This window comes from Narcine bancroftii, chromosome 5, assembly GCF_036971445.1.
Source record: "Narcine bancroftii isolate sNarBan1 chromosome 5, sNarBan1.hap1, whole genome shotgun sequence".
Taxonomy (NCBI): Eukaryota; Metazoa; Chordata; class Chondrichthyes; order Torpediniformes; family Narcinidae; genus Narcine; species Narcine bancroftii.
In genome coordinates, this window is record NC_091473.1 from 121,367,288 (window position 1) to 121,392,749 (window position 25,462).

The 25,462-nt window shown below is 42.2% G+C and overlaps 1 long non-coding RNA gene across 4 annotated transcripts in view; it reads left to right on the forward strand.

Annotated features, from left to right (window-relative positions):
- The window catches only part of LOC138762791 (uncharacterized), an 89,713-nt gene that overhangs the window by 2,138 nt on the left and 62,113 nt on the right, over nucleotides 1-25,462 (forward strand). For all 4 annotated transcript variants that reach the window (XR_011357148.1, XR_011357150.1, XR_011357149.1 and 1 more), the window contains exons 2-3: nucleotides 13,060-13,156; nucleotides 14,491-14,617. This is a non-coding gene — a long non-coding RNA (uncharacterized lncRNA). The remainder of the gene's footprint in view (nucleotides 1-13,059; nucleotides 13,157-14,490; nucleotides 14,618-25,462) is intronic.

Below are 25,462 nucleotides of genomic sequence, written 5' to 3' on the forward strand. Positions count from 1 at the left end.
ACAGTGCATGACCTGGATGGTGTGGATCATCTCCAATGGCATCATTGCATGATGATGTTCTCAATGGTGGAGACATTTTGGCCTGTGATGTACTGGGCTGTGTCCACTACCTTTTACAGGCCTTTCCACTCAAAGGTATTGGTACCCCTATACCAGCCCATGATGCAGCTGGTCTCCACTACACATCTATAGAAGTTTGCCAAGGTTTCCTATGACATACCAAAACTATGCAAACTTCTGAGGAAGTAGAGGCACTGATCTGCTTTCTTCATGATAAACATTAATATGATTTGTCCAGGAAAGGTCCTCCAAGGTAGTGTCTCCCAGAAATTTCAATTTGCGCACCCTCTCTACCTCTGATCTCCCAATGATCTCTGAATCGTACACCTCTGGTATGAATTTCCTAAAGTCTATAATCAGCTCCTTGGACTTGGTGACATTGAGTGAGATGTTTTGTTGGTCCACCATTCAGCCAAATTTTCAATTTCCCTTCTGTAAACTGATTCATCTCCCCTTTTTATACAGCGTATAATGGTGGTGTCATCAGCAGATTTGTAAATGATGTGTTCTCGTAGCAAGCTACAAAATCATATATGTAAAGCGGATAGAGCAGTGGGTTAAGTACACAACCCTGCGGTGCTCCAGTGCAAATGGAGATTATGGAGGATATAGGGTCTGGAGGTGAGGGAATCCGGGATCCAGTTGCACAGTAGGTTATTGATGCCTAGGTCTTGGGGTTTGCTAATAAGTTTTGAGGGGATTATGGTGTAGAATGCTGAACCGTAGTCAATAAAGAGTATCCTGATGTATGCATCTTTGCTGTCCAGGTCTTCCAATGTTTTGTGAATAGCCAATAAGATGCTGTGGTAGGCAAATGGGAATGGATCCATGTCGCCACTCAGACAGAAGCTGATATGCTCCAACACCAGCTTCTCAAAACACTTCATCACTGTGGATATGAATCCCACAAGTCTATAGTCATTTTGGCAGTTTAGTCTTATAGTCTTATTGGCCACTAGTATAATTGAGGATCTGTCAGACAGAGATGTTGAAGATATCTGGGAATATACTGGCAAGTTGGTCAGCACAGGTTTTCAGAACCCGGCCAGGTACTCTGTCTGGACTGGACACTTTCCTTGTTTATGTATGAGCACGTGGGTACACGAGCATAAAGGAATATGAGTATGTGCTTGCTCTTCAGGACAACTGCCTGCTTTAGTGACTGTGCCTGTCTCAGTGTTTGTCTTGATTATAGAAGGAGGGATTTTGTTATGGTTGCGGGTATACACCAGGAAGTTCATTGCTAACACCAACAAGAAGTGGCAATATTAACCAGTGCAGTTGCATATGTCAGCGGACATCTAAATTTTTTCCTTAATGATTGGTTCATTACAGCAGTGCACAAAGAGCCTTAATAAATGTTCAGTGCATTCAAATTTAGTGGGAATAAGAGCATCCCTTTTCAAGTCATGATTTCTTTTTGCACCTCCTGAGTTCACCCATTTTGTTATTGTGTTCTAAAGTTGTACCCTACTTCTAATATAGCTCTTGCATAAAAATACTTAAATTATACATCTCTGCAATAGATGAAATAGGATTTCTGAACTCTCCATTCTATTTTTATTCATACTTGAAAACTACATTTGGATCATGAATTATTCATGAGTTTTCCTGTTACCCAGCAATGGAGATGCTGGAGAATAGTAATTACTCGGGATATGATGTAATGTGGGTGCAAAATAAACACCAATATCTTCTTTTCTTTGGCTTGGCTTCGCGGACGAAGATTTATGGAGGGGGTAAAAGTCCACGTCAGCTGCAGGCTCGTTTGTGGCTGACAAGTCCGATGCGGGACAGGCAGACACAGTTGCAGGGGCTGCAGGGGAAAATTGGTGGGTTGGGGTTGGGTGTTGGGTTTTTCCTCCTTTGCCTTTTGTCAGTGAGGTGGGCTCTGCGGTCTTCTTCAAAGGAGGTTGCTGCCCGCCGAACTGTGAGGAATATACTCTCTCTCAATCAATATACGCATATCCTTTGGATAACAAAAGCATGTTAAGACTCCAATTAACAACAGGATTGTGTAAATTGTTTCAATAAGTACTTGAACATAAGAACATTAGCCCATATGGAGAGTCTGCAGATGCTGGGGTTGAGTGTAATACACAAATGTGCTGGAGAAACTCAGCATGTTCCTGTGGATGCTGTGTGAGCTGGTGAGTTTCTCCAGCACATTTGTCTATTGCACACAAGCCCATAGAAGAGTTAAAACTTCAATCAAGAGATGAGGCATCTTCAAAGAGAAGAGCATAAAACGGTCACATCAGATGGACCAAAAGATAAATGGATGAGTCACACTTCTGCTGCTGACCACTTACTTTCCACCAGCGGTACCTCAATTGTGAGTGGCATTCCACAGACTTGCCTGATACAGCTGTTTACATTTGCAAGTTAAGAACGCAGGCCAAATGCAACACTGAAGCAATGTAGAAGTGTAAACACTGGGAGCACGTAATGTGCATGTTCTGTGAATTTGCACCAGGTGGATCCAATGGGAAAGCTAAGACCCAACTTTGTTTCCCTTTTTAACGTTAGAAGAGCAGGAAACCTTTCCTGGATTCAATGCACTGGGCTTATCCTGGGGTGAGCTTATTTGCTTCTTATACTGAGTGGCTAGATAGCTGATTCTAGGCATGAACTGTTCAATTCCCTGCCCTTCCACATCTAATAAACTGCACTGAATACCTGTTTAGCACCATCTGCACTGGAATGAGGCCTGAATATGAAAGATATTTCAGGCATCTTGTTTCTGTTTTTAAGGAATAGGATGGGACCTGGAAACCTTTGGTGAGTTTGTGGCATTTCAGTGAATGTTGAAGCTTCTCCATGCTTCTGCCTTCCTATTGTATAGCGGTAACTGGAGGAGGACCATATTTCCCAGTGAGAATAGCCTTTAATCTTCTTCAATTGTAACACCCTCCAAATGCAGTTACTGGGTTCAAGCCTCTGAGTATGAATTAGGCAGCATGACTGAAAAATTTGTCACACTGGGTTAAATCAATGATAATTACCCTCTTGACATGAGTACTGTTATTACTTTACAGCTTTGCAAACAGGATCAGGGACATGTGAAAACACATACAGGGGCCTGATCGATACATGGTGAAATATAGTTGGCCCTGTTTAAGGTATTAGATGGAGCTTTACAGCCTGTCTAGCCATTAACTATCATGCACTGACAAGTGTAAGTAGCATTCCCTAATACAGTCAATTCCTGTTAGAGTCGTAAACCATTTGGCTGGAACATTTTATATACTTATCAGAATGGAAGTACGAATATACGTATCCCTCCAGAGCTACTGTCAGTACATGTTGAGATGCTGGACAGTCAAAGTGAGAAATTTCTCTCCTGTGCTTCATGCTTCATTCTGGAACCACATCATGATGAGAAACCAATTTCACAGCAGCATTTCCTTTACAGAGTCAAACACCATGTCATCCTATAGTTTCTATAATGTGTGAATGTGCATATTGCCCAGAAGATATTATAGAGGTGCTGGAGGACTCATTGTGCAAGGCTCTGTGGGTTGAACTAAAAAATAAGAAAGGTGAGGCTACAAATATAGGGGTATATTATAGGCCACCAAAAGAGGATAGGGAACTGGAAGAGCAAATGTGCAGGAAATAGCTGAGATGTGTAGTAGAAATAGGGTTGTGATAGTTGGGGATTTCAATTTTCCTAACATTGATTGGGAAACACAAGCAGTGAGAGGGCAGGATGGCTTAGTCTTTGTACAATGTGTTCAGGATTGCTTTTTACAGCAGTATGTTGAAGTGCCTACTAGAGGGGAGGCAGTGTTAGATCTATTGTTAGTGAATGGAATAAGGCAGGGGACTGAAGTGTGTGTTGGTGAGAACATTGGATCCAGTGATCATGGGTCCATTAGCTTCAACTTAAATGTGGAAAGGGATGTCAGGTCCGAGGTTGAAGGTCTTTGAGTGGGGGAAGGCCAGATTTGAAGAAATGAGAAGGGATTTGGAGAAAATTATATGGGCTGATCTTTTTTCAGGAATGGATATAAAGGAGATTTGGAGGGTATTTAAAGAAGAGAGATTGAGAGTACAGGATCTTTATGTGCCAGTCAGATGGAAAGGCAAGGCCAAAAGTTCAAGGGAACTGTGGTTTTCTGGAAAAATTAGGAAGTTGGTTCGGGATAAGAGTGGGGCATTTACTAAATTTAAGAAGCAAAAAATGGATAAGATGTATGATTATTACATAGATTGCAGAAAAAACCTGAAGAAGAAAATTAGAAAGGCAAAACAAGTTATGAGGTGTCAATAGCTGATAAGGTAAAAGTGAATCCTAAAGGTTTTTACAGATATGTGAATACTAAAAGGAGGGAGGGTTAAGGATAGAATAGGAACACTGGAAAATGAGAGTGGTGAACTGTGCGAGGAACCATATCAGATGGGACAGATATTAAATTATTTTTTCTCATCTGTGTTCACAAAGGAAAAAGACATTGGACTATGTGAGATAAGTGAGGCAAATGGCTTAGTTAGGAAAAGATAGGGATTAGTAAAGAGAGGGTTTTGGAGCTTCTAGGGTCAGTAAAAGTGGATAGGTCTCCTGGTCCTGAGGGGATTTTTTCCAGGACGTTAAAGGAGGTCAGGGAGCAAATAGCGGAGGTACTGTCAGTGATTTTTCAATGATCACTGGAGGAGGGTGTGGTGCTGTGAGATTGGAGGGTTGCTAATGTAGTTCCATTGTTTAAAAAAGGCATGAGGTGTCGGCCAAGTAATTATAGACCTGTACGCTTTACTTCAGAAGTAGGGAAAGTTATGGAGGGTATTCTTAAAGATGGTGTGTATAAATATCAAGATAAGCAGGGATTGATCAGGAGCACCCAGAATGGGTTTGTGAAGGGGAAGTCATGTTTGACAAACCTTGTTGAATTTTTAGAAGAAGTGACAAGAAAGGTGGATGAAGGTAGGGCAGTTGATGTGATCTATCTGGATTTTAGCAAAGCTTTTGATAAGGTTCCACATGAAATATTAGTAAGGAAAGTTTAGTCACTAGGGAATAATAGAGAAATAGTAAGATGGCTTCAGAGGTGGCTGGAGGAAAGACAGCAGAGGGTCATGGTGGATAACTGTCTGTCAGGATGGAAGCCTGTGACAAGCAGAGTACCTCAAGGATTGGTGCTAGGTCCCCTGTTGTTCATAATATATATTAATGATTTGGATGATGGGGTGGTTAACTGGGTAAGTAAATACGCAGACGATACAAAAATAGGGGGAGTGGTGGATAGTGAGGAAGGTTTCCAGGGATTACAGAGGGATTTGGTTTGTCTGGAGAGTTGGGTTGAAAGATGGCAGATAGAATTTAATGTTGAGAAGTGTGAGGTGCTTCATTTTGGTAAAAATAATCAAAATAGGACATATGTAGTAAAGGAGAGGACATTGGGGAATGCACAAGAACAAAGAGATCTTGGAGTTATGGTGCAGTGTTCCTTGAAGGAGGATTCCTATGTTGACAGGGTGGTTAAGAAGACATTTGGTATGCTGGCCTTCATAAATCATAGCATAGAGTATAGGAGCTGGGAAGTGATGCTGCGACTGTTTAAGGCACACATGTCAAACTCTGGCCCGCGGGCCAAATTTGGCCCACGATATAATTATATTTGGCCCGCAAGATCATATCAAAAATGTATTAGAGGTGGCCCGCTGGCCGCCGCGCCAGTATAGTGCATGCACAGTAACCGCTGTGTCCCAGGGTGAGAGAGAGAGAGAAAAATCCTGGTCCTTGAAAAGTAGTGGTGGGTAGTTTTATAAACACGCTGTCGTGTTCCCCCCCCGCCCACCCCCCCCACCGCAGCGTGGCCTGGCCGGTGTCAGGGGAAGCCAAGGCCGCTTCCCAGCGCCCGGAACCCCAGTGGCACAGCGTTTCTTGGAGCTGCAGATGGAGTCGGGACGCCGGAGGGAAGATTGGGGCTCCCTGCCAGGCGATGGGGGCGCTGGCTGCCGGCCACCCTGCGCCTTCCCACTGGACCAGCGGCGGGTGCCCGGAGTACATGTGGAGAGCGAGGCTGGTCAGGCAGGTAGGGTGGAACCCCCCGCCAATCTCGGGAATGGCGTGGGCTGGATCGGAATTAGCCGTGCTCACCTGCTCCTCCACCGCTGACCGGGATCCCAGCTCAGTCCTGAGTGCGGACACTGCCCTGGAAAGGTCCTGGGACACCGGCACGGAAAGAAGAGCAGGGTCCGTAGAACATTACAGATCAGAAACAGGCCCTTCGGCCCTTTGACTCTACCTTGTGAAAACCCAACACTGGAGAAACTCAGCGGGTTAAACTGTATCCTTTATCCAGCAGAGAAGTACCTGACAATGTTTGGCCCTTGATCCCCCTCATCAATGTATGAGCGAAAGTCTGTGGTTCTCGTAAGAACACCAGAAGGGAGAAACTCAGCAGGTCAAAGGGGGTCCGGGAGAAACTCAGCAGGTCAAAGGGGGATCCGAGAGAAACTCAGCAGGTCAAAGGGGGGTCCGAGAGAAACTCAGCAGGTCAAGGGGGAGAGGTCCGGGAGAAACTCAGAAGGTCAAGGGGAAGGGGTCCGGGAGAAACTCAGCAGGTCAAGGAGGGTCCGGGAGAAACTCAGCAGGTCAAGGGGGGGTCCCGCAGAAACTCAGCAGGTCAAGGGGGGTCCAGGAGAAACTCAGCAGGTCAAGGGGGGTCCGGCAGAAACTCAGGGGGGGCCTGACCTCGCCAGGACTGTTGCCCACTCCCCCTCCCTGCCGCAGGCCGACCCGCGACTCACGGTGACAGGGCCGCTGATCCACCGAGATGCCGCCCTGCAGCGAGAGCCGATGCCCCCGCACTGTCGTTGTCCAACCCGATCGCCCGCAAACCCCGCCCTCCCACACACAAGCCTGAGTAAGTATTATGAACTCTAATCTCAGGATAAAATGATCTTCAAATAGTTTCATGTCACAGTGATAAATATATTCCTGGTTAAAAATGGTCCTGCACCTGGATACAAGCTCATTAGGCATAAAACTTGAAAAGTGTGTAAATTAAAGGATATCTGTACCAATGGAAAAAGGGCATGGCAAATAACCCTGCTAGAGTTCATGCCCACAATCAGTCACCCATTTGATTGTTTCAGGAATCATGTTATTCTCCCATATTCTCAATAGCCCTCAGATTTTACTATTCGACAGCACACTAGCAAAATTTGATAAATCCTCTATAGAGAAATATTATTTATTGAATATTTTATTTCTCATTTGTTAATGCTTCTGGAAAGAGTTTATCCAAAACTATTATTAAACATTTATTTTAATAAGAAAAAGTTTAACATTACATATGTTGAAAGAAGAGAAAACATGCAGATGTTGTTGAAAATTTTCAATAAATATTTAGTTTGGCCCTCGACTTAGTCCAAGTTTTTAATTTTGGCCCTCCGTGAATTTGAGTTTGACACCCCTGGTTTAAGGCATTGGTGAGGCCAGGTTTGGAGTATTGTGTTCAGTTCTTGTCTCCAAATTATTGGAAGGATATAGATAAGGTGGAGAGGGTGCAGAGAAGATTTACAAGGATGTTGCCTGGCTTAAAATACCTAGAGTACAGAGAAAGATTGAAGAGGTTAGGACTTTATTCATTGGAATGTAGATGGTTGAGAGGGGATTTGATAGAGGTGTTTAAAATTATGAAGGGAATAGATAGACTAGATGCAAGTAGACTCTTCCCCCTGAGAGCAGGGGAGGTTGAAACAAGAGGACACAAGTTGAAGGTAAGGGGGAAAAATTTTAGGAGAAACATTAGAGGATGGTTCTTCACTCAAGAGTGGTGGCTGAATGGAATAATCTTCTGGAGGAAATAGTTGAGGCAGAGTCAGTTCTTTCATTTAAGAGGAGGCTGGATATATACATGGATAAGAAGGGGTTAGAATGTTATGGGCAGAGAATAGGCGGGGGGAGCTAATGGATTTGTTTGAGTGAACCAGCATGGACTTGTAGGGCCGAGATGGCCTGTTTCCATGCAATAAACTGTTATATGGTTATAAAATATTTCATTTATTTGGATGTTGAGACCTACAGCCTGAGATGCAGCACAGGCAGATCCTCAATGTCACAGAGAATGGTTTGGCATCCTGGTTTTGTTGTAACTGAAGCTGTGACAATATCCCCAGGCATTTAATTGAACAGAGTCATCAGATATTTAAGTCAGGCAATGCACTTCTTTAAAATCCAAAATCAGGCTACGTGACAGGGCTGGATTGAAGTCATAAGTCAGTACTTGGAAGGATATTCATTGTTTCTCCTGACAAGTATATTTGTGCTTATTTCCGTCAAGTGATTTTTTTCCCTCCTTATTATTGAAGTTTATAATAGACATCTATTGAAACAAATACATTTCAGGGGGAGATTAATAGGGTAGATGCTGAGATGCTTCCCCTTGTAGAGATCCAAAATTAAAGACATTTTTTGAATAACAATCACTTGATTGAGGAGAGATATAGTATCCTTTCTCAGGGAATTATGAATCCTTGGAATTATTTATCCCAGAGCACTGTGGAGACTGAATTATTGAATATGTTCAAGTTGAGTTGGACAGATATTTGGACTACTGCAACATCATAATTCACAGAATGGCAGGAAAGTTGAACTGCAGCAAAGATCAGATCACCTTAGAATCTCACTGAATGAGTTCCACTTGGTTTATCCCTGATTCCATTTCTATTTTTGTAAAATGCAACAACTTGCTTGGTTTTTGACCCATCCATCATTTCCCAATGATCAGGTTGCTTGTCTGATGTCCAAGATGAGACCAGTAGAATTTTTTCACAAATAAATATTGTGAAGACAGAAGCTGTTGTCTTTAATCCATACATAAAGTCCCTTGTTCTATTCCCTATACACTCATTATTGCATAATGAAATTTTGGCTCCAACACAATCTATTAACACTGATGGTGCCACCATTGTTGGTCAAATAATGAAAAATGTTAAGTCAGAATACATGATGGAGATTGAGGGTCTGGTCAGTCGTGCCAGAACCACAACCTTGATCCCAATGTTGACAAGACCAAGGAACATTAAGATTTTGAGAAGCGGAGGCCAAGGAACCATGCACCTGTGCACATTGATGGAATGGAGGAGCAGAGGAATAGTCAATAGACAATAGACAATAGGAGCTGGAGTAGGCCCTTCGGCCCGTCGAGCCAGCACCACCATTTTACAGATCATGGCTGATCTAACTCTTTGGTGATCTTCAAGTTTCTGGGAGTCCATGTATTGCAGAACTTCTCCTGGAGTCAGTACATCGAGGCAACTATGAAGAAGGCACACATGTGACTCAACTTTCTAAGGAGTCAGAGGAGATTTGGCATGTTGTTGAATACTTAAAAACAGGTGCACTGTGGAAAGTATGCTAACTGGTTGCATCACAGCCTGGTTTGATAAACTTGAGTACCCTGGAATGTAGAAGGTAGGAAACATAGCCAAGTTCATTACAGGCTCCCACCTTCATTCCTTTGAACATTTCTATATGAGGCACTACCTCAAGAAGGCAGTTCACCACATCAAGGAGGCCCATCACCCTGGTCACAATCTTTTCTCACTGCTACCTTTGGGAAGACTGAAGATCAGCACATCTAGGTTCAAACACATTTTTATTTTAATGCTATCAGGCTTTTGAACCTCCTCTTCATGAAAACCTGTCTGCACTATTGAAGCGCCATCTTTATTTCTTGCTCTACTGTAATTGAAAATGTATCCTTTTTTATATATGTATCTTTTTTCCATTCAGCAATTTAATGCATACTATTGCAGCAATGAGTGAAAAAATTAGGCATATGTAAATTGTACTTACATGTCTAAAAATAAGCCCATTATCAAAGTCTATTCCACAAATACCAATTGGAGAATTTTTTTTCTAACAATGCTTCCCCACTACATTAGAGTGTCTTGTTGTACTCTTTGGCTCTGGGACATTCCACAGACCACATACCATACCATCCATTCCAACAGTAAGACTGCCTATTTGGTACACAAAACACTGGCTACATGTCCACTTTGTCAATTCATGTGCCATTGAAATTTTGATTCATGACTTGTTACCTCGAGACTGATACCTTTCTGACTGATATCATTCATTTATGTTTGATAAATTTAAGGTCTTTGAAATTTTGTTTTGTGCAAATTCTCAAAAACAAGTCTTGATGAATGATTCTGACCTGACGTATTGATCATTCTTTTTCTCCCACTGATGCTCCTCGAGCCAATGAGTCCAACAAATGGCTCCTGCTCATTGTCTTGTAGAGCCACATTAGCTCTTCCTTCAGCGATGGCTTGATCTTCAAAACCTCAACTTCATTTTCAAATCTTTCCATGACCTCATTGTGCATTCAACCATGAATGATACTTATGGGGAATTTTATAAAATTGACTTATGTGGCAATCTGCTTATATCCAGTAATTATATTTGTTAAATGAGAGCCTCGATTTTACTTCTTTAATTTGCACTAGTAGCCAAGGGCAAGAATCCAAAAATCTGGACCCTTAAGGCAGTGAAAGGTTATTTTTCTCATATTACAAATCAGAAATGCTTTTATTTTCATTGAATCATCAGATTTGACACCTCGTTTTGGGGTGTGGTAACCCAGTTGATTGGCTTTCCCTTTTTGTCGACAAGCACTTAACCTTTGCCTTGTGGATTTATATTACGAGTTGGGGTTATAAAATATTTTAGATGATTGGCATTCCAATGTTTCAAATGTAATAGCTTTTCTGTGGCACAGCTGTTGATTGAGCCTGAAATACATAAAATTACATTGAACGTACTGCACTATAACTGGTTTCTTGTTGATCTAGTACATTCGAACTTCACGTGAGTCTTCACCCACTCAATGTAGTAAGGAGCAGGGAACCCTGTTTGTCATCAGTTGTGGGGAAATGACGGACACTGATCATCAAGGATGGAGCTTTTAAGTACTTGTCCAAGTGTGAGCTGATCAAAACCTAAGGTTTACGAAAGCTAAACCACACCTGACTAACCTAGGTAAATTGCCTGAGGTCACTAAAATGGAGACGAGGAAGGTGTCAACAACTGCATCATTTAAAGAGATCCCATGTAGGAGATTTTTAAACAAAAATAAAGTATATGAATTTTGTAACATGGCTTAGGTTGAAGGCAGAGAGCACCATATATACTCATGTAAAAGGCAATCCTGTGTAATAGTCAACCTGTTTCAACCCCCCCACCCCCTTTTTGGCCCAAAAATCATGTGGTTTCTGTATGGCCCATGTAAAAGTCCCCCTCCCACCTCCTTTTTGGTTCAAAAATAGCCTATTTTCAAAATGTAAAGCACGTAAAAATTTGGTGCGGAAATGTTAAAAAGGGTCAAGTGTGAGAAAGGGTCACAGCCTCTGTTTGCAGCTCAGCTTGCAAACACCACTTGTGATTTCAAAACTTTGCCTCCAGTTTGTTTCAAAATCCCCACCAGAAAAAAAAACCCAAAAAATATACAGCAGCATTTCAACTAAAAGTATTTTTTTTTAATTGCTGAGAAGATAAATATCTGTTTTAGCAGCAAGAGCAATGTGTGTGTTGGAGAAACTTGTGAAAGACTGGAGAAAGATATCAAACATGTTTCAGTCAATGCTTGAAAGAAAGAGTGCTGACAGTGGTAAACCTAGCAAGTGGTCACAAATGGAAAAAAAATGTTGCTGAGTGGGTGCTTGAAAATGATCAAGGTGGAAAATGAGTTATTCGTGGTGCCATTCAAATCCACCCAAGCAAGGAGGAAAATAATTTTGGATATTTACAAGAAGGGCTGGATGATGCTCAAGGTTCATGACGCGGTATGACTTCACACTTTGGCAGAGAACTAAGATTTCACAAAAGCTGCCTGCTGATCTGAATGATAAAATATTTCAGTTTCACCAGTTTGTAATCAGACACCAGAAGAAGGAAGGCTACAAGTTATCATGCAATGAGAACATGGATGAAATACCAGTTACATTTGACATGCCAGAGAATCGAGCAGTGAACCATTCAGGAGAAAACAAAACAGTATTGGTGAAAATCAGCTGGCATGAGAAAAGTAGGTTTACTTTTAGTTCTTTCTTGTATAGCCAGTGGTACTAAATTAAAGCCAATTGTTTTTAGGAGAAAAAGTTAGCTAAAGGAGAAATTGCCAAAAGGAATTGTTGTCCATGTACATCCATCCACAAGGCTGGATAGATGAAGGCAGTTGTAGAAAATGGATAAGGTAAGTTTGGAAGTTGCGACCTGGTGGCTTATACAAGAAGAAGTGCTTGCTCATCTGGGACATTTAGTGAAGAATATTGTTGATGACCTCTTGCGTGATTGTAATTCTTGACAGACCTACACGTGTTTTGTAATTAATGGACATTAGTATCAATAAGCCATTTAAGAACATGATGAGAATTGAGATGGAGTAACTGGATATGTGAAGGAGAAAAACATACCCAAAAGGCGGCAGTAGCAGGTCCATCACGGTATCAGATCAGTGAATGAATCATTGATTCATGGAAGGAAATGAAAACCACCATTATTGTCATGAAATGTGGAACTTTGAATGCACTGGATGACACAGAAGATGATTATCTATGGGGTGACTGGGATGATGAAGAAGAAGCAGATGTACTAGCTCAGTTGAAGAACAGCATGGATGAAGAAGATGATTGTGATGCTTTATCCGGTGCTGAAGTTGTTAAATTAACTTCTGCGTTTGAAAGCCTTATGACAGTAAATGTTTACTTCATTATTTTGCAAGCATACTGTCAATAAAAACTTATTATCGGTAATTATTTTTGTTTTATTATCATTATTTATTTTGATAATTTGTGGATTAAGATGCATTGAATGCAAAAAATACAAAGATGCAATAAAGAAAATGATACCATAGTCCTGAATATGAGCCGCCCCGAATTTGACCCAAAAAATTGGTGCCAAGATCCTCAAATATTTCGAGTATTTATGGTAGATATAAAAAGGAACATCTGTGAACAGCAGGTTGCTGCAATGGTCTTTTTCAGGCTATTCTCCAGATCTGTGGCTTGGATAATGGAACAGGGAGTTGAATCTTCAAGTTACTGGACAATATTTCAGTACCCCTGAGGACATCTTTTTAAGGTGAGTGGAGGAAAGGTTAGGGGAGATGTCAAATGTAATTTTTTTCACACACGGAATGGAAGGTATCTAGAATGCCCTGTTGGGGGATAGCAGTTGAGGCAGAATATAATAGGGACATTTAAAAGGCACTCAGATAGCCACATGGATGGAAGGAAAATGGGGGCTATGGACTGTGAAGGAGGCAAGAGTTAGATTGATCTTGGAACAGATTTACATGGATCAGCACAACATTGTGGGCCAAAGGGCTTGTCCTATGCCATTAATATAAAAACTGAACTTTAAAACTAAAAGCAAGGAATTGATCGACGAAGTGAAAGTATTCTGGAATGTGCTCCACTTTGGGAAAATAGGAATATTTGTTATGTATTATTTTTGTACTTACTGGCTTGCACCAAAGCTAATCAAATGGATATTGGAATGGCAGGTTGTATTTCAATAGGTTTGGAATCCCAGAATGAAGGAACCAAGCTTTATCTGCAGAACCATGGTCAGATCTCATCTGGAGAATTAAGATTAGGGACACTGAAGGAGAGATACAAAAATCTCTGCTGTGATACGAGGGCAGGTTGCGATTCTCTTAATCTATGGTGTAAATATGATGATTAAAATGGTAAAAGGATTCAAAGGGGTACATAAAGAAAAAAACTATTGAGAATATATATAGAAATTGTGGATTTTTGTTTGGTGAGGATGGAGGAATATAAATACATTCAAGGTGGGCAGCTTCCTTTATGTTGTTCCCAATGATCTCTTCCCATTTGAACTGATTTCCCTTGGTTTCCTTCAACTAAAACATTTGGCACACATGTCTTCATTCTTATTCCCCTTATACATTATTAAATACAACCATTAGTGGCTATTTTATAATTGTACCCACCCACTTTTGTCCTAATTTCAATCTCCAATTGAAAATAATATTTGGAGTCCCAGTTTTCAAACCATAAAATTATCCTAAACCCTTCTATCAAATTGTGCTTCATCTTCCATTCTACAGCAGAAAAACAAAAGTCCTGGATGCTTAAAAATTATTGATAGCTATATCTTCTCAGTTATTTTATCATCCTTGTCAAGCATTTCTGGGCTTTTGATTGTCCCTCTTATGTTCAATTTCCTATTGCACTTATTACTTCAAGAGTCTAACATAAATTTAAAATATTTTCCCTCCTGAACCCATACCTGCAGGCTGCTGTATTCTGTTTCATTAGAAATTAGAGATATCTGAGGATACACGTTGACAAAAAGTTCAAACCAGAACAATCACAGAGGAAGCTAATTGAGAAGATGTCAAAATTTAACATTTTACTAACTTTATTTCTTTTTACTTCCTCTATGAGAATGGAACTGAAAAACTAGAGTGGCCTACCCAGAACAGAGGGATCCTTTATTCTGCTGCACAAGCTTCCTTCGGATGTGCCATGTGCATTGCACAAAAAGAAAAGAACTTTAGGACATTTTCAGAGAGTAAGGTTTTAATGGTGTGGAAATTCTATAACCTTGAATTGTTTAAAGACGGGCGGTGCAGTTAACATAGTGGTGAGCGCAACACTATTATGGCGCCAGTGACCCAGGTTCGTATTTGGCCCTGTCTGTAAGGAGTTTGTACATTCTTTCCATGACTGTTTGGGTTTCCTCCAGGTGATCTGGATTCCTCCCACCCTTCAAAATGTATGGGGTTATAGGTTAATTGGATGTGATTGAGTGGCATAGACATGGAGGGCAGAAGGGCCTGTTACTGTGCTCAATATATAATTTAGATTTGAAGATTTTTATTCTGAAACTGATTCAAACTCCTGCATCGCATTCAAAATTGAACAGTAAACCTTCATCCTCACAGGTAGATTCAAACCCAGAATCTCGAGCCGCAGGCATCAGGCCTAGTGTGTAGAACCACCACTGGGTAAAGGTTTATTTTCTATCTCTGCTGGTTTCATAATTTTAGCTCCAGGAGAAAAAAGATGTACATTTTACCTACTGCACCATCTAGCCTTCCATTCAACACACACACACACACACACACACACACACACACACACACACACACACACACACACACACACACACACACACACACACACACACACACACACACACACACACACACACACACACACACACACACACACACACACACACACACGTCAGACATGGTCCAAATGCAGATTAAAGGGTTGTTCCAGCATACAATGTCCCTTAGTCCAAATCAGGATACATTATAATATAAAAATCAAGTGCTTTTGCCCCTCAGAAATATACACATAATTCATAACTGCTTTTCTTTCACAGACCACTAAATGGTTTACATAATAGTGTGAGGTCAGTTGATTCTGAGGGTTTCCAATTTATTGTAAATTTAATCTTTTCTTGGCAGCCAGGCAAAAACTGCAGAATGTTGATAAAAGCAATGGCATCTTTACATTTTTGGTTCCAACAACACAACTAAGAGCTTTCTTTGTTTGGATATGTATTTGTTCCTCCTACCTGCTTGAGGCAAACAACTGAAAGTAACGTAAACCACCTTAAAAGCAGTCTAATGGATCCTGGCACAAACAAACGGTTTATTCACCAGCAGAATTTAATCCTTTCCGCATCTTTATATTCAGATTAAAGCCAAAAGAGGATTTAGAGAAGCCAGTGCTGTCTTGCAAAGAGGTTAAAAAAGAGGGTAAAAACGTACCTCTCAACTTAACCTGTAATTTTGTTGTCTTGAATAAACATTAAGAATAAAGAGGATAGCAGTTTAATCTTTTAAACAATTTACAGCTTAGCAAATTTACCTTCTTTGTCTGCTTACTGCACTTCTTTGAAAAAACATGAGAGTTATTCCCAAAACCCTTAATAAGATTTCTGATGACAGAAGAAAAATATAGCATAAATGTATGGAGACATATGCATAGGTATACAAATTCCTGTATAGATTACTGGTGCAAGGGAAGAGGATTTTATTTTTAGTACACTAAAACTTCACAGCTCAAAATATTGAAAGGGGGTTTATTAAAGGATCTGCTGAAGTGTATATTAGACCTGTCCCTGGTGGGGGTCTGTGTTAAATTCCATCATCAGAGCCTATTACTGATCCATCAAGCACCCCTATAATTCTGTCTAATGGCCTCATTTCCCTAAGTGTCACTCGTGTCACTCACTGAGCTTGTGGTGATTTTGTGCGGCAAACATGCTGGGACGAGGCACTACTTGCAGAAGGGAGAGAGAGAGAAAAAAAATCAATGGTACCTCTACATGACAAAGGCATATAGGCCTGTAGCTGGGGACTGAAAAAAAAACTATCCAATACTCCATTAGCTGTCCATTCTATTAGTCACTTCAGTCAATCTGAGTTCTTTGATTGAAAGCTGAGGAGAGACCTGAAAAAAGTGAAAGAAAGCAACTGACAGAAAATTTGTTAGTAGACTGAAGGGTTTATTATAAAACATATTGCCATTAAAGCAGTCATAAAAATGGCATATAAAAATGGATTATTGCATTAAAAGTTCCAATAGTTCCTTTAGCTTAAACTGATTGGGAGTAGTTTGGGGGAGGTGATCTTTTTCACTCCCTCTCTCTTTCTCTCTCTGCTTTCATACCGTAAATACAGCAGGACCCCTCCAGGCTATTGGCACCCAGGCTCTCATTTCTATAGTGGATAATTGACTCTGTTCAGCAGATAATTCATAGCTTGCATATGCCGGCTAATACATCAGAGCTCAGAGACTCAGGAGAGCCGGGAGCAGAGACAGAGAGGGCGAGAAAAAATTCAGATGATAAATGGCTGCATTACTGGTTTATGAATGAATTATGTCCAGCAAATACCTTGAGCAGGAGGGTCTGTCAGCTGTTATCTGTACTAATCTGGGACAAAATATGACTATTTTCACATTAAAAAGAAAAACCTGCACAGGAATTAAATCGAACAATCGGGCCATTAAAAATATATGTTGGAGCAGTTTTTTTTGGTAAAGGCTTTCCCATTTATCAAGGCAGCTTCAGATTTCATATAGCCATCACTTATATCAGGATTACTTAGATATGGCATAGAAGAACAACCGACCCCTCCTCACTGAAACATTAGCACGTACGGAGTGTGGATAAACTTTCTCGTGATGCCCTTTTTATTTTTATTCTAAGTTTGTCAAAGTGACAAGTGATGAACGGTAGGAATTTTCTTTTCCTATTTGGCACACAGTGACAGCATGAGCCTTGTACCCCAAACTAATCAGGTGAGACTACGGCATGTGCAGCCTCATCAAAATCTCCAGTTTTCAGGGATCCAAGATAAGCTGATACCTCTTTCAAAGACTAGTAAACTTTTGTTGTCTTTTTCAACATATAGATAACTTCATGCTTAATCAATGCACCTTGTGGGATCTTGCTCAATTAATTTTTGCCTCTTGTATATACTGTATGCAAAAGTAAAAATGTTTGATGTTAAATACTCACATTAAGCCCTTACCTTTTTAATCTACAAATAACCACACAACTTCCATTATTAATGGATTACATCATATTAAATTCAAGCTCATGTTAAGTATTTTAATCCATTAAGAATTTACCAACTCAATAAACAGCTTTTAGGGGGCATTTTTAGATAGCTGAAAGAATAATGATTTAGTCTACTAATGAGCCAAATTCTTCCTCAGGGGAACAATATGAGTTCCCACATTTTAATGCATACAAGACTCTTCAGTTTATTTGCCACCATGCTGGTAAGTTGACCCCAAATAATGTCTTCCTTCACTCATCTGAATTCACCCAGTAGCTAAACGAATTGGCAATGACAAACAAGATCTTCCTTCTCAAAACATAGTAGAAATTTGTTGTAAAACATACAAAAATACAGCTACACAACATATTAGACCAAAAAAATGTCAGAAATGCAGTGCAATGTGCAGCCTTTGCCACATTGTATGTTTGTCACAGGTGATCAAGTGTATATTTCTGCCCCATGATCCCTCACCTTTGTCTTCCCAGCTTTAACTCCAACATCAAAGGAGAGGAGCCTGTAGCTTTCATTTTTTCACTGGTTGAAATCTTGAACCACCTCACCTCTCTTTCTTACATCTCCTTGGACTCCCACATGCTTGCCCATACATTTGTTCCACATTCATATCATTCTACAGTCTATCTCTAATTTTCCCCAAGCTTGATTGCATAATGTCCTACTCCACTTGAAATTTCTTTGCAAACGAAGCGGTCCAGCCCCACATGTAAGGATGCCTAGACCAGCCATTCTCAATCTTTTTTGGGGCTATGACCCCCTTAGGACTCTGCTTAAAGTTTATGGGCCTCTCCCTGTGAAGCAGTCAAGTTTAGTTGCTTCTTCTATGCTTTTCTCCTACTGGCTACATTAAAAAATATTTTATGATTTCAGTCTGTGCCCCCCCCCCCCCCACTTCCTTAAATGAGCTGCATCCTCCAGGGCAGCCATATGGTCCCTGTGAGAATGGCTGGCCTAGACTATACTCAGGCACAAGTTACATTTATGTTGCAAATGTGCCAGGCAATGACCATGTCTAACATAGGAACCTAAGTGCCTTGACATTTAATGGCATTACCATTGCCAGATATCTGATCATTTATATCCTGGGACTTGTGATTGACCAGAAATTGAGCTGGACCAGCCACATAAATACAATGGCTGCAAGAGCAGGTCAGAGACCTGTGTTGAAGACTTGTGGCACTTCAATATCTATCCAACATCTACAAGCAGAATTGTGATGGAATACACCCAGACAAGCAGTGCTCCAAAATACTCTCAAGAAGTTACACGGTTGGTGTAGCAGTTTGCGCAACGGCTTTACAACGCTAGCGATCAGGACCGGACCTGAGCTCAAATCTTGTGCTGCCTGTGAGGAGTTTGTACGTTCTCCCAGTGTCTGTGTGGGTTTTCTCCAGGGGCTCCGGTTTCCTCCCACCCTTCAAAAATGTACCAGGGTGTAGGGTAATGGGAGATAAAATGGGCAGCACAGACTCGTAGGGACGAATTTGCCTGTTACAGTGCTATACAGCTAAAGTTGTTTAAAAATAAAAAAATTAAAGCAAGCTCAACACCCATGAAAATGCATCACCTTTGATTGGCAACCCATCGATGGATCATAACATCAACTCTGCCATCACAGGTGCACATTTGCCGTAGTATTTGTCATCTGCAAAATGCACTACAATTCCTCAGTTTGGTTATCCTTCAATACATCCCAAACCTACACATACTGTCACTGGTAGAGCAGGCACATGGGAACATCACCATCTGCAGGTTCCCTCCAAATCACACATCATCCTGACTTGGAAATACTGCAGTGATTCAATACCATCTTCTCAAGGACAATTAGGGATGGACAATACAAGCTGATCTTGTCAGGAATACCCAGATCCCCAAAAACTCAATGAAAAGAAATGCACAACTTTTGGAACATCTGTCAATGTGTCAAGTAGCCTGACTATCAGCCTTCTTGCATAATCTATCCCACTGTGGCACTCATCAGAGTCCTCCACAGCAACACCACTGTGTGGACCCTAGTACATGAGTTACCTTTTCCCCTTGCCTGACCTCCACCCATCATCCAGACCCTTTGTAGGTGCGGTGATACGACCACCAACCTACTGCAGGGGCGATCTTTGTACCTGCAGGACTGACTCCACCTGGCTGGCTGTCAATCAGCCAACCTGAATATAAACCTGAGCTGGCCCCTCCTGAGCCAGTCACACGGGGAGCCACTAAAGCTTGAATTGGTGTTCAGAATTTTACTGCAATAAAGCTTCTTGTACAGTCTTTTGAGTTTCGTACTTGCTCGCTGCTACTTCAGTGCACCACACTTTATTTCAGCAGAAGTTTTAGAGAGACCATGGAGACGTTTCTGATGATCGGGAGCCTGGAGATTGACCCTCAACACCCGGATGCCCAGGCACGCTTCGAGATCTGGAAACATGCGATTGAGGCAAACATCCTAACACAAGCTGAGGTGATCCACACCAACCAGAAACAGCTCATGGTGCGGAGCACCAAGCTGGGACCACGAGGTTTCTAGGCCATCAAGGACTGCATGGACTATGAACCTGCGATGGCTGTCCTGGATAGCATGTACAAGCCCCTGACAAACATGGTCTACGCCCGGTACTTGCTCAGCATTAGGTCCCAGCAGCCAGGTGAGATGGCAGATGCCTATCTTGGGGCCCTGCATAAGCTAGCCTGTCCGTGCCTGACCGAGTCTGGATTGATCGAATGAGAAGTGGAGCGACTGATCCAGGACACCTGCATGCGAGGGCTGCGCTCAAGAAGTGTCCGACAGAAGCTGCTGGAGGAAAGCATTGCCTCACTTACCAGAGCAGTGGAGGTGGTCTGCTCCCTGGAGGCTGCAGCTCATCATGCAGAGGACTTCGATGCCTGACTCCCCCAACTTTAGCCTGGCAGATGCAAATGACCACTATTGCCGAAGGACTCTATGTGGAGGAGATGACCTGTAAGTACTGTGGGTCTCGGTGTGGGTCAGATAGGTGATCCCTCAAAGGCTGCCCGGCGAGGAACTCACATTGCTCCTGATGCAGGAAGAAAGGCCACTTCGTAAAGGTATGCCTTTCCAGGCCTGTCGGGAGTGCTGTGGCCCTCTGCGACCAGCTGGAAGCCCTACCGAATGCCACCACATGCGAGGACTGAGCAATGCCATTACTCGCCCCGCCACTTCCACCTTCACCGCTGACGTCACTTCCGGCCCAGTCACCGACCCGCACCGCTGCAGTGTGCTCACCCTGGCCGCTACCATCTTCCTCCAGATGACTTCCGTCTGCACCGAAGATATCACTTGCACTCACTCGGATGACATCACCTCCAGCTTCACTGCTGCCACCTACGTCCACCGGGCACCACCATGTTGAGCCAGCTGGGACCTGACTGTACATCGATGGGACAACGCAGTCAACATGGGTGCATACCCAATCATCCACATCTCGGAAGGAAGCTGCTGGCCGCTACTCACCTCATCCATCAGGGAGCAGAGACTCGGACCCAAAGATGGTCCTAGCTTCTACCACCTTAAAAAGGGACATTCCTCATGGACTCGGCACTCAATGATGCACATCGCTGTCAATGGAAAGGTAACAAAATGCCTGTTCAATAGTGGTATTACTGAAAACTTCATGCACCCGAATGTGGCCTGGACACTAAATCTCAAAATCTATCCCACAAACTTTTCCATCGCTTTTGCTGCCTAGGACCACTCCATCACAGCCCTCGGGCGCTACTCAGTGGAATTGACGGGGGGGGGGCAACATACCAAGGGTTCAGGCCCCAATTCTATGCCTCAGTCCTCTGAGGGCTGGACTTCTATAACCACCTCCAAAGCCTTACCCTCACCTTCCCCCACCTACACTCCACAACACACAGTCCAGTGACTGTCCCCAATCCACCTGCAGCTTCTCCATGCTACGGGTAACCCTTCTCGCCCTCTTCAACTACCTTACGTCAGATTAAAAGCCTACAGCTGCCAAAAGCAGGTGCTATTGCGTGGAAGACCGGGCCTTCATTAAGGCAGAAGTGAGGTGGCTTCAGGTGGAAGGTATCATAAAGCCCAGCACCAGCCACTACCTGGCAGGCAGGAGGCTCACCCTCCTCACCGATCAACATGCAGTGGCTTTCATGTTCAGCACCACCCACAAAGGCAAGATCAAGAAGGACAAGATCTTGCGCTGGAGAATCGAGTTGGCCACGCTCAGCTACAACATCCAGTACAGACTGGGGAATTCAACGACTCCCCCATCACCCTATCCTGGACCTACACTAGCGTGCAGTCCAACCAGCTGCAGGCACTGCACGACACCCTTTGTCACCCGGGCGTCACGCGCCTCTACCATTTCATCAAGTCCCGGAACCTCCCCTTCACCGTCCAAGAAGTCCGGACCATGACCGAGTCACGCAGGGTCTGTGTGGAGTGCAAACTGCACTTCTTCCGTCTGCCACAGGCCCACATTGTCAAGGCCACTCGGCCCTTCGAATGGCTCAGTATCGACTTCAAGGGCCCCCTGGTTTCCACAAGCAAGAGCACCTACTTCCTCATGGTCATAGTCGAATACTCTCGTTTTCCCTTCACCATCACTTGGCCTGACACCTCCACAGCCACCATTATCATGGCACTGACTCAGACCTTCACCATGTCCAGATACCCGGCATTCATCCATAGTGACTGGGGGTCTGGCTTCATGACTGAGGAGCTGCGCCAGGTCCTGGTAGCAAGAGGCATTACGGCTAGTCGTACGACTAGCTACAACCCGAGGGGCAACAGGCAGGTGGAGCGTGAAAACAGGATGATCTGGAAGGCAGTCCTGCTGGCCCTGAGATCCAAAGGCTGGTCTGTTGACTACTGGCAAGAAGCCCTCCCCGAGACACTCCATGCTCTTGTGCACGGCTACTAATCAGACCCCTCAAGAGTGCCTTTTCTCGTTTCCCAGGATATTCTGACCGTGGAAAAGCGGTATCAGGGTAACTGGAATCCATCAATGCTGGCCGACTATTGTTGGTCCCTGAGACGAGAGGCATCAGATGCTGAGTACAAAGGAAAATCAGCAGCCAATGAGTTTTAGATCAGTTGAACCACGTGTCAGCGTCATTATCCGATTAAACATGCTAAATTCAGTAAAAGTTCATTAAATGTTTCTCCAACTTCCTACACGATACAGCAAATCTGAAATTATCTTTGAGTTCAGCTTGAAGTTGTCTATCATAACTGCCATTTTTTTCAGCAAGAAAACCTTTTGAAAAAATTGTTTTCCAATGTTATTTTCAGCACCGAAGTTTGTCACTTTAATACCACTGGCCACCGAGACAGAGGTGCACCAAAGAAGAGGTACAAAGACTGCCTAAAGAAATCTCTTGGTGCCTGCCACATTGACCACCGCCAGTGGGCTGATCTCGCCTCCAACCGTGCATCTTGGCGCCTCACAGTTCGGCGGGCAGCAACCTCCTTTGAAGAAGACCGCAGAGCCCACCTCACTGACAAAAGGCAAAGGAGGAAAAACCCAACACCCAACCCCAACCCACCAATTTTCCCTTGCAACCGCTGAAACCGTGTCTGCCTGTCCCGCATCGGACTTGTCAGCCACAAACGAGCCTGCAGCTGACGTGGACATTACCCCTCCAAAAATCTTCGTCCGCAAAGCCAAGCCAAAGAAAGAGACGCTGGGTGATAAAACAATAGTTACCAGTAATTTAAGGATTTAACCAATGCCACAGTAGCAGATCTAACACAAATAAGCCAAGGTGTTATTATTAAAACTTCTTACAGCTCTGTCTATTATAATGCAGATTTGATTTAGGGTTTAATGCATTGTTGAATTACTACTTGATTGATTCATAGAATAATAACTTTGATATTAATAGTTTAATCCACACTGCCAAATTAATCATGTTTGTGTATTATTGGCAATTAATTCATCTGAGATTTGAATATTTTTCATCTTAGTTAGCATGAGAGTTAGTAATTGAAACAAGCTGGAATAGGAAAGATTCAGATGACTTATATTGGTAGCAGAGTTGAGATACAAATCTTCCAAAAACACTTAAAGTTGCTGTAGTTATAAATTGGAGTACCCATTAGCATTAGCACTGAAGCAGTTTAGAGTTCAATTTTTTTCAGAACAGATCAGTGCAAAATCTAGCTTTTGGTTACAATATTTTGCTTACAATAATAACCAAATGCATTAAAACTGCACTTCTAACACAAAAAAAATGCTAAAGACAAATTAATCGACTTAAAACAATAAACAAGGTTGTTGCATTTCAAGGATTTTTGTTGATTCATGTGAGCTGTGGCGAGTGTGGGCCAATCATGCGAAAGCTAGCTGTTGCAGCCTTAATGAGGTCATCTTCGGTGTTACTTAAAAGGGACCTGCCTATGGAGTGTGGTTGACTTAAACTAAAAGTATATATTTTCCTGTGGAGTATTATATGCTGAAGAACGTGGTGGGGTGCAGCAATAGCAAAGGCCATCTTGTGCACTGAAAGGCTGAAACACATTTAAAATCCCCTTGGATTATTTGGTCATGCAATATATGCAAAAGGAAAATTGATGTCAGCTGATATAATGTTAACCTTGTAAATAAGTGAAATGATCTGTCTTGTATTGTGGATGGAAACATACAAATGCGCTACATTATTTATTTGCAAATGTTATGAATCAAGTTTAATTTTTAAAAAATATACTTGTCAAGGAGACACTCCCTCAGGCCCTCCAATTATTACCCACAAATCCGCCCCACCATGTAGCTCATCTACTTCCATGCTCCACAAACCATTACGTTGCATTTTCACTTATTTCAATTTGTTTGATCAATTCAATTTAACATTTTTCCCATTGACAGCAGAATCTCCAGTGCATTCATGAGCAAAGGTCATAAAAATACTCAGAAGAAATGCATTTAAGCAGCTGTTCTCATTCATAAACAAACACATAAATGAGCAGGCTTAAACACATGCATTCTTGCTCATACAAACTTACCTGCACATACCAATGTTTGCCAATAACATAAAGAATGATTGCCCTGTGCTGATGACATTACCTGTTGGCAGCTCTGCATTTACTATTATTTATCCTATCATTGATCTCAGAACAGAACATCACAAAGGTGAGGTTTTGCAATTCCCAGTAATTTGAATATCGTGCTCAAATACCCACATGCCTGCAATCCAGAACATTACAGTGCAATGTACTTACCCACATCCTATTCCATCAAAGACTTTTACTATATCAAGTGATATCAGAATGGCCAGGATTTGCATGCTACCACTGAGTCAATAACTTGTCAGTAATTGACAGTCTTTCCTTCATAAAATCTATTTGGTTCTTAAAATTTCATGAAGACAATATTTCACTGGCAGTGACAAGATTATCTCCGACATTTTACATTATTTTAGGACATGGTGGTACCCATCTTCACCTTCACCAATTCTTTAATTCTCATTGTCATCCACACTTCTGCAAAATATATTGGCTACATGAACAAGCAATTAAGATATTTACATTAGACCAAACCTGTTTTGTAATTCACTGTCATGTCAGTAGTGTTTTATCAAGCAGCAGCTATTAAAATTGGTGCCTGATTCCATGCACCCAGTTCATTGGAAAACAACAAGCTGTGCATTTCAAGTCAACAGTTTCATTTAGATCTGAAAAATCCATTGATCACGTTTGAACATCCATTGCCGTCTACCTTCATTTAAGCCTCTGTCCATTGTGACAACCTTCCATGTGAACTATTGGGCATCTTGCCTGCAGATACAGATTGCTAAAAGAAAAAAAGGTTTCTGAAATTTCTTGGTGATTCCCTTTT